This window comes from Galeopterus variegatus, unplaced genomic scaffold, assembly GCF_000696425.1.
Source record: "Galeopterus variegatus unplaced genomic scaffold, G_variegatus-3.0.2 Scaffold3301, whole genome shotgun sequence".
NCBI classification, from domain to species: domain Eukaryota; kingdom Metazoa; phylum Chordata; class Mammalia; order Dermoptera; family Cynocephalidae; genus Galeopterus; species Galeopterus variegatus.
Genome location: NW_007729412.1, coordinates 187,511 through 197,805, shown reverse-complemented (window position 1 = coordinate 197,805; position 10,295 = coordinate 187,511). Strand labels below are relative to the sequence as shown.

Below are 10,295 nucleotides of genomic sequence, written 5' to 3'. Positions count from 1 at the left end.
TTAACGGAAAAAAAAAAAAAAAACATACCTACGTGTATTCCTGGTGCACATCTCCGAGTGCCAGTCTTACCCCTCCCTTGATTATTTTCCTACTTTTACCTGACCTATTTATTTTATTCTAGTGAATTTTATATATGTGTGTGTGTGTTTGTGCATGTGCATGTGTGGGGACTTGTGTGTTTGAGAGACAGACTAAGAGAAAGAGAGAGATTTTGCTCAAATCTTTTATAAATTAAAGTGTGATACAGATAACAAAATAACATACCACAGGAAGTACTCACTAAATGTTTCTATTATGTTATGTCCACTTTACAGAGACTAGAATACTTTACAGAGAAGAGAATAATAGGTGCTCACTAAATAGTGGGTATTTTATTATCTCCATCTTCACAGCTGAGGAAGTAACCCAGGAATTTAAGTCACTTGCTCAGCATGATATGGCTCATGTGGGGAGAATAAGACTCAAAATCAGATCTCCTCAGCCTCTGTATTCTTTCCACTGCAGCACATTTGTCCCTCTCTTTTGCTTTCTCAAGTGATTTTACATTCAAGCATTCAGTAGATTCATTAAACTTGGTTACCAGGGTATTAAGATGGATCTTCAGATGATGTTTCTAAGGAACTTGGAATTTCCCAGGTGAAAATTCTCACTGAAAACAGCTGCATTGTCAGCTCTTAATTATTGGTGACAGTGCAAGACAGGGATAGAGTAGCTGGATGAGATTCACCATCAATCCCTCCTTTGAGTCAAGAGTCTCAGCTCCTCCTCCCACAACTTCGCTGGAGCTGCCCACAGGGAGAGCCTAGTTTCCTGAGAGGCTCAGCTCCCAAGGCATAAGCTGCAGGGAGCTGTCTTGATCAGACATCTGCATTAATGTGCCTTGGACACGCCAATCCAAACAAAGCAGCATCAAGTAACAAAAGCAGAGAGTGGAGTGATACAAGAAAGAGAATTTCAAGACATAGTTATTTACCCAGAAGTAGATGCTCAAGTCAATATTTTGGGTCTGGTCAGAGCCTGAACTACCACTCCCTGATTTTTAGAATCAGCATCACCCTGTCAGAGGAGAGAAGAGACCCCCTGGTCCATCAGACAATCCGAAAAAAGACAGTAACCCAAAGCATCTATCAAACACATTCTTCTGTTCTCATTTTTGTTTTTATTTGGGGAGTTATTTATCCAGTCTCCATTTTTGAGTTTGGATCCCAAGGAAGAACAGGGTCTTGGCCAGTGATAGTGGGAATGGTAAAGAGTGAAAACTTGCTGTTGTGTTATAGAGTTGGTATTTCCAGAGCCTCGAACATTTGCGAAGTGCCTACCATGTGACAGGTGATGGAACCTATCAGTTACTGCAAACAGAGGAGTGGCCACACACCCTCTAGCCTTTCACATCAGGGCTCACAGAGGGTTCAGGGCATCCAATACAGGGAGCTTATCCCATGGACACCGTGAATAAATAAGCAACACACCACAGGTCCTACTAGGACTGACACTGCACATCTGCTCCCTTCTGCTCCAACAGAAAGGCTCACAGAGCATCTGCCTTTGCACTTAGTCAAAAGCGTTAGAATTAAATGCAACCCCACTTCTCTATGATGGCTCCCTAGCTTGAACAGCCAACTGTAGCATCTGAGATTGAGCTGGGCCAAGGTCTATCTGAAGCTGGTATGTTTCGTGGCACTGATATGAATGCAGAATTAATGACCGTGGAGACTAACAAAAGCAAGAAGGCCCAGGGAAAGACTGGACATAGCCCAGCACTCCCATGGATTCACCAGCCCACAACTCCCCAGTAGAGTCTCACGTTTCAGCTACTCTTTGCTAACAGGTCTCTGAAAGTTTCTGAGGTTCCAGAAGAGACTCCAGTTTCTTTATTTTTAGATCTGCCCTCGCATGAGTGTGTCTGACCTTCCTTCCATCTCTGCAATCTTAGCCGGAGCCAAGGAGGCCACTTCCTGCTTGATCTTGGCCACCCACGTGATTGGGAGCCAGCTCTGAGGCTGGCATCAGGAAGCTTTGGTTTTATTTCTCTGAAATAAATTAACCAAGAAAAAAAGACATATAAATAGAAAATCAAGTGAGGGAGGTAATTACAAGCTTTCTTCTGAAACCCGCCACTGCAAACCTCTATCAAATGACAACAGAGAATTTCCCTGGAAGGGAAAAAGAAGGCAGGAGTATGTCCCAACTCTGTGCCTAGAATCTAGTCCCAGTGGCATAGGTCCCCATTCCAGCTGGCTGTTTTCTGGGAAATGGAGAAATGGAATCTGGATTATCCTGGAGAGTAGCCTGAGGTCTTCTGTCTCCAAGAAAAGGCCATAGGAATAAGGGAAATGCTCACCTCCCCCATCTCTGTCCCCTCTTATTGACACTGATCATGCTGACTTGGGAACCTCTAGTTCACCATTGTCATGGGGTGTCCCCACATGTGTCAAAGCTCTGGACTAGAAAGAGCAATACCATAACAAAGCAGCAAGTGTCTTGCTCCCTGTCACATTCCCACCGTCATTGCCAGGATCTTTGAGGTTCCTTGTTGGGGATCCACGCTCAAGAATCGAAATGCATTGGAACAGGCAGGCATTGAGAGAAACTAACAAACCCAAGTTTATCCAAACGCGATCACGAACCAGTGATCACAAACTCATAAGAGAAAGGAACGTGGAGTCAAACCGACAAAGCCTGAATCCGATTTTCACAGAAAATACATGGTATACCAGGGGATTACATTCCCAGCCAGCAGTCTGATTACCTGTACACTTCTACACATCTACACACTTTCTAAAGTTATGTGAACCAGGCAAATCAGTCATAGTAACAAATCATGTAAGATGGGATCAAAAATAACCGTGTATAGCAATTTATACTACAGATAAATCCTTATTCCACTCCAGGCTGACTCTGTACCTGTGTTCCTCAGTGGTCAGAAATGTTCTGAAACCTTAGACTTCCCCTGGGAAGAAGAGGAGGAGGGAAAGGAGGAGGGAAACACAAGAACAAGATCAAAAAGACCTGTCCCTAGAGGAGGGGATCTTGTTAAACAGTCAAGAAGCCCAGAAGCAAACCAATGTTTGTAAGAGGAAGAACAAAAAAAAAAGCTGGAAAAAGAAGAGGCAGTGAGATCCAGTCTCAAAGACAAGAGCCTTTTGAAAAAGGCCAAACAGCCCACTCAGACCTAAGAAGCAGGATCCGAGAAATGGGGGGTGGGCCATGAGACCCCCATGCAGAGTGGCCTTCCTCAGGCTGTGCCCACCACCCAGACCCCTCCATCTGAGTCTGAATGCGATGGGGTGTTGGGGGGGAGGGGGCCACACAAGAACCCCTCCTCACCCCCAACTCTCTGGCTTCATCACAGAAAGAGAGAAGACCCTGACCCCAGGGTCACACTAAAGTTTCCTTTTGGGGGAGTGAAGAGAAGGCAATTTTACCACAGCAAATTAGAAAGTAAAATAAATAGATTCAGAAAAGTTCTCTTAAGATGATGAAGACCATGTTTGAAGGGGCTTTCTTAGAAACACAACTGACGAGGGAGGCCGTTTGGCTGCCTCTGGTGCGTCCTGGCAGATCCCCTGTGGCAAGCGCAGACACTGGCCAGCTCCAGAGCAGACTGCACTGTTAGATACTGCCGGTCAGTGACCCCTGACCTGTGCCTTCACTGCGTCACAAGTCCCTTCTGTGCTCAGAGCCCTCGATGTGCCTTGCACATAGCCTGTCACATGGCAGGCTCTAGATGGATGTTTGCCAGAGGCCATGGCATGGAACGGCATACCTTTATGAATCTTGTCAGTAGGAGACGTTTCCTCCTGGACCCTGATGCTCTACGTGCCGAGCTCCAGCTGGATCCTTTATAATCCTATCCCAAGTGCCCATAAATGGGGTGCTCTGTTGAATGCTCCACGTTCTTGGAAGTAGCTCTTCATCTGCCATGGTGACCACCCTACAGCCTATTTCAGTCCTGACCATCTTGTCTGTAACTTTGGCTTGTACTCTGGTTCCTGTCTTTACCACCACTTTGTACTCAAAGCATATGTGAGAAAGAAAATACATATATAATTTATAGACATACATAACATTTTGGTCTCACTGCTGTAGAAAAATCAGAGAGAATGACAGACACCACCCCTTCTCTCAGGAGGGTAAGAGGAGGCCCCTGAGTCCTAGAAACTGTACTGCCCCCGGGGCAGGGTTAAAACCTTTGTTTTTCAAAGTATGTGATTGATCTTGGAGACAGAAAAAAAAAAAAAATGAGTGTCTGAAAAGAGGATGACACTGGGGCTTAGGATTGGGACAGCAGAGGGACAGCAGCATGACACAGCCAGACATGGGAGGGAGTTGGAAAGATGCATGAGACTAGGAGTGAGCAGAGACCTATGGATTCTGAGAGTGGCAAAGACCCACTTCCTACTCCCTTGCATGACCCCAGGAGGTGCCAGGAAATGCCTCTCTGGGGCACGTCTGTGTGATTCGACCCTATGCAAAGGGCTCTCAGTCACAGTGAAGGCTCTATGCGCCAGCTTGCATCGAGGCAGCTGAGGGCCTGTGTGGGCTTTAAAACTGCACAGGTTCATGTGGACTGAACACCAGGGGGTGCCCAGCAATATTCTGCACTTTTTAAGATTCTATGACTCACAACTCAAGGAAGGCACAGAGTGGGGAGAAAGAGCCCCAGACTGGGCTAAGTGAATTTTCCATTGAACAGGCTGGATGTGGGCTCAGAATAAAACTGGAATTGGAGGAGGGGAAAAAACTTTCCTTATATCTCATGTTGCAAAGCAAAATTCATACCCATTAAATCTAGTTAAAGTGTGCCCCACCCACACCCCATGCCTGGATTACACGCCTTAGTTAAGACTCTGCATCCCAATCAACAGCACCCCTGTGGGTCAGACCTCAGGAAATTTCCCTCTCATGCAGACCTCCCAAGAAGCCCTGACCAGCCTCAGCCTGGCTGACCACAGACATTCCAAAGCAGACCTGCCTTTAAGATGCATGAATCAACACCAGTTAGAAGTTAATATTTCATGGGTTAATACGTTACTGTACTGCGGTTTTCCAATGTCAGAGTCTCAAAGCTTTGTCATGAATGCCATCCAACCTCCTAAGGCCCTCAGCTCTTAGCTGCCACCAAATGTTCAAAAGTCCCTTCCCATTTCAGCCACAGTTCCTGCCTCAAAATTGCAAGCCACAGCCCTTAGAAGAGCTCTGTTTTGTCCCCATATTTGTGAACTGTAAGGATGGAATCTGATATGTGATTATAAATTAATGAGACTGACTTTTAAGCAAATCTCAGATCTCATGAATCCAGATGAGTGCTGGCTTTCAAGGATATCATCTTGGGATGCTGGCCACCCCTGACACCATGGCTGGAATTTCTCTATGGAAACCACCCGCAGGAACAATTAACCAACTACAGAAGAAAATGGAAGATCAGTCCCACCACTCAGTGACACTCATTGTTCGTAGTTCATTGTTTACATGACAGCCTCGCCCATAGCCTGTGTTCTTTAGAGCGTGTGTCTTATGCATTTTTGCATACCCCAGGCAGTGCACAGAAGCTCATCATACAGGAGGCAATTCATAAACACTTTGTGAATAAACAATGGGCTCCTTGCTGGCCCAGTGCTCTTTCCCTCACTGCTGCCCCCGCTACCGCTACATTCCGTCCTCCACCTTCTCCATTAGACATTTAATTGTCTATTCCCTTCCTTCCTTGCTGCTCGGGTCACAGCAAAAACCACCCAGGGAAGGAGCTAGAGTTGATCACAATATATGGAAAGACTGCAGGTCTGTACCGTATAGACTTGAATATCAATATCTGTGTGCAATATGTGATGCTCAAATCAGAATAATTAGTACATTGAACATTACACAATGTAATCTTTCTTCGTGGCCATTTACCAATTCTTGCCTTATCCCCTCTCTTTCCCACCTCTGGTGACCTCAGTTCTGTTCTTTCCTTCTCAAAGTTCTTTCTTTTTTCTTTTTATTTATTCGTTTATTTTTTAGTTCTGACTTATGAGTAAGGGCATGTGATATTTCTCTTTCTGTGCCTGGCTTATTTCGCTCAACATGATTTTTCTCTAAGTTCATCCATGTTGGTGAAATGGCAGCATTTCATTCTTTTTTATGGCAGAATAGTATTCCACTGAGTATGTATACCACATTTTCCTCATCCAGTCATCTCACAATTGGTATTTAAGTTGGTTTCAACTCTTGCCTGTTGTAAATAGAGTTGCAATAAACATGGGAGTGCAGGTATCCCTTCAACATGATGATTTCCATTCCTTTGGGTATATACCCAGCAGTGGAATTGGTGGATGTATGGCAGTTCTATCTGTAGTTATTTGAGGAAACTCCGTACTGTTTTCCATAATAGGTGCACCAATTTACAGTCCCACCAAGAGTGTAGGAAGGTTCCCCTTTCTCCACATCTTCACCAACATTTGTTATTCTCTGTCTTTTTGATAATAGCCATTCTAACTTGGTTGAGATGATATCTCAATGTGGTTTTGATTTGCATTTCTCTGATACTTAGTGATGTTGAGCATTTTTTCAGATGGGAGGAAGGGAGAGACGAGAGGTATTCACACCAGCAATTAAATTCTCTGCCTGGAAATAACATAATATGTTCACCCACAATCCATAGGCCATAGCTAGTCTGATCTCACAGTGTCACTATAAGAGGGCAGGGGAGTCATTGCAAACCTCCCACATGCCTGAAAGAGGAGGAGAACAAGGTCAAGATAGGGATAAGCATTAGAATTCTCCACCACAAAGTAGGTCTGGAAGTCGGCAAGAGCAAATCAATGAGGATGAGTGTGCTAGATTGTTGCATTAATGGCTCCCCAGTGATCATGCCTCCCAGAATCCATTCCCTTGCTTGGTCCACTCCCACACTGACTTTGAGCTTGGCCACGTGGTTTTCTTTGGCCAATGAGACAGGAGTAAATGTGTTGCAAGCCAGGGATTTGCACACACAGAGGCTTGCCCTCTTGGAATGCTGCCACCACCATGCAGAAAATCCAGGCTTTCTGCTAGAGAGGACACATGGAAAAGAACAAAGGCACCTCAGTAGACAGCCCCAGCCAACTGGAAGATGTGTGAGTGAGACCATCTTGATCGGCCAGCTCCCAGATGAACTGACAACTGACCACAAGCATGTGATTGAGCCCAGCCAACATCATGCAGAACAGAGATAAGCTGTCCAAGCTAAGCCTGCCCAAATTACTGCCCCACAGAAGAGTGAGCAAATAAATGGTTCTTGTTTGAAACCACAAAAATGTAAAGTGCTTTGTTGCACAGCATTAGATAATGGCTAAAGCTCTTCGTATCTAGAAGAGGAGTACTGCCGTAACAAAAGCCTAAAACATGTGGCATTGGCCTTGGGACAGGGCAGCAGATGAAGCAGAGAATAGGTTGTTAGTGAAAGCTGCATAAATGGTGAACCATCTCTTAGTATGCTAGGACAGTGGTGATGAAATTGTCATCAGAGGCTGAAAAGGGGTCGACCGTGTTATATAGTGGCAGAGTAATTGACAAAAATGTTGCCTGCAGTCACTTGAAAGATAGACAGTACTTAATGAACTTATTGATTTAGTTAAAAAGGTCTCTGGACTGCATGTTGAAAGCATCAGTTGTGTCCTTTCAGCTGTGTATGGTAAGGTATTGCCAGAGAGAGATGAACTATAGAACAAGCTGTTCAGTTTTCAAGCAGGTTTTAGAAGAAATATAGAGGGCCCAGAACTTNGCCTCGCCCATAGCCTGTGTTCTTTAGAGCGTGTGTCTTATGCATTTTTGCATACCCCAGGCAGTGCACAGAAGCTCATCATACAGGAGGCAATTCATAAACACTTTGTGAATAAACAATGGGCTCCTTGCTGGCCCAGTGCTCTTTCCCTCACTGCTGCCCCCGCTACCGCTACATTCCGTCCTCCACCTTCTCCATTAGACATTTAATTGTCTATTCCCTTCCTTCCTTGCTGCTCGGGTCACAGCAAAAACCACCCAGGGAAGGAGCTAGAGTTGATCACAATATATGGAAAGACTGCAGGTCTGTACCATCAAGATAGGCTAGGTTAGGCTGTGGAAACCAATGAAGCCAACATCTCAATAGCGTAAAGCTGTAAGGTTAATTGCTACCTCTTTGTATGGGTATAAAGTGTGGGGATAAGGGTAAGGGGCTCTGTTTTACATAGTCACCCCTCAGTTCCCTACATGGGCAAAAGAAACTACACCTCCACCAACAAAGACTTCAGGGCTCACATAGGATGGGAGGAAGGGAGAGACGAGAGGTATTCACACCAGCAATTAAATTCTCTGCCTGGAAATAACATAATATGTTCACCCACAATCCATAGGCCATAGCTAGTCTGATCTCACAGTGTCACTATAAGAGGGCAGGGGAGTCATTGCAAACCTCCCACATGCCTGAAAGAGGAGGAGAACAAGGTCAAGATAGGGATAAGCATTAGAATTCTCCACCACAAAGTAGGTCTGGAAGTCGGCAAGAGCAAATCAATGAGGATGAGTGTGCTAGATTGTTGCATTAATGGCTCCCCAGTGATCATGCCTCCCAGAATCCATTCCCTTGCTTGGTCCACTCCCACACTGACTTTGAGCTTGGCCACGTGGTTTTCTTTGGCCAATGAGACAGGAGTAAATGTGTTGCAAGCCAGGGATTTGCACACACAGAGGCTTGCCCTCTTGGAATGCTGCCACCACCATGCAGAAAATCCAGGCTTTCTGCTAGAGAGGACACATGGAAAAGAACAAAGGCACCTCAGTAGACAGCCCCAGCCAACTGGAAGATGTGTGAGTGAGACCATCTTGATCGGCCAGCTCCCAGATGAACTGACAACTGACCACAAGCATGTGATTGAGCCCAGCCAACATCATGCAGAACAGAGATAAGCTGTCCAAGCTAAGCCTGCCCAAATTACTGCCCCACAGAAGAGTGAGCAAATAAATGGTTCTTGTTTGAAACCACAAAAATGTAAAGTGCTTTGTTGCACAGCATTAGATAATGGCTAAAGCTCTTCGTATCTAGAAGAGGAGTACTGCCGTAACAAAAGCCTAAAACATGTGGCATTGGCCTTGGGACAGGGCAGCAGATGAAGCAGAGAATAGGTTGTTAGTGAAAGCTGCATAAATGGTGAACCATCTCTTAGTATGCTAGGACAGTGGTGATGAAATTGTCATCAGAGGCTGAAAAGGGGGCGACCGTGTTATATAGTGGCAGAGTAATTGACAAAAATGTTGCCTGCAGTCACTTGAAAGATAGACAGTACTTAATGAACTTATTGATTTAGTTAAAAAGGTCTCTGGACTGCATGTTGAAAGCATCAGTTGTGTCCTTTCAGCTGTGTATGGTAAGGTATTGCCAGAGAGAGATGAACCATAGAACAAGCTGTTCAGTTTTCAAGCAGGTTTTAGAAGAAATATAGAGGGCCCAGAACTTGCTTAGTTTAGAAAAAGTAAATTGTTTCTCATCTCTAGTCTCTCTAGACAGGCAAAGATTCTCAGGTAAGAAATAGCCTCAGTGTAAAGATCAAATCTAGAATGTGCTTGTAAAACGCTTTGGTAAACCTCCAAAAGGCACTGACTAGGTGAACCTCTCAGCTAGACAAAGGGGCCTCTGGGAATCTTAAGGGCATTGTCCCACAGTAGATTAACATACCCAAAGGGAGAGGTCTGTCTTAAAAAGAATTAGAAATGAAGATTTGGGGGTGTGGAGTGAACCCCAATAAGATTCATAGGAAACACAAAATTTTTGACAGCTGTATCAGTGAAAGCACTACAAGGTTGGACTAAAAGTGAAAGAGACAATTCATATTGTTTGTTTGCTTTCTTTTTTTGGTAGCTGGCCACAGGGATTGAACCCTGGACCTTGGTGTTATCAGCACCATGCTCTAACCAACTGAGCTAACTGGCCAGCCTTATATTGAAAAGAGGCCTATGGACCTCCACTTTCTATGAGCAAGGATCAGGCTGAGAAAGCTACTTAGCTACACACATGGATAATTTCTCATGGGAAAAAAAAAAATACATCTCAAAGAATCAAGAACCCAGAAGGAAGATCTAAGAGTCACAGAAAATAATAAACAAGTTAACTCTCTCTGGGAGCAGAACCAGATCCTAAACAAGAAACATTCTCTCACCCTTATAAGGGAAGCCAACATGTGACCAGCTAGACTTCACAATCACTGTAGACCGGCAAATGCTTTGTGGTTCCCATCCTCTTCATTTTATTTTTATTTTTTATTGAAACATAATTGATTGTATATATCTCTGGGGTACA

General features: G+C 44.6%; 1 non-coding gene across 1 annotated transcript; it reads right to left on the bottom strand.

Moving 5' to 3' along the window:
* Positions 1 to 9,858: 9,858 nt before the first annotated feature.
* On the bottom strand, positions 9,859 to 9,929 carry TRNAI-GAU. The gene has a single exon. It is a non-coding gene; the product is annotated as a tRNA-Ile (tRNA).
* Positions 9,930 to 10,295: the final 366 nt, after the last annotated feature.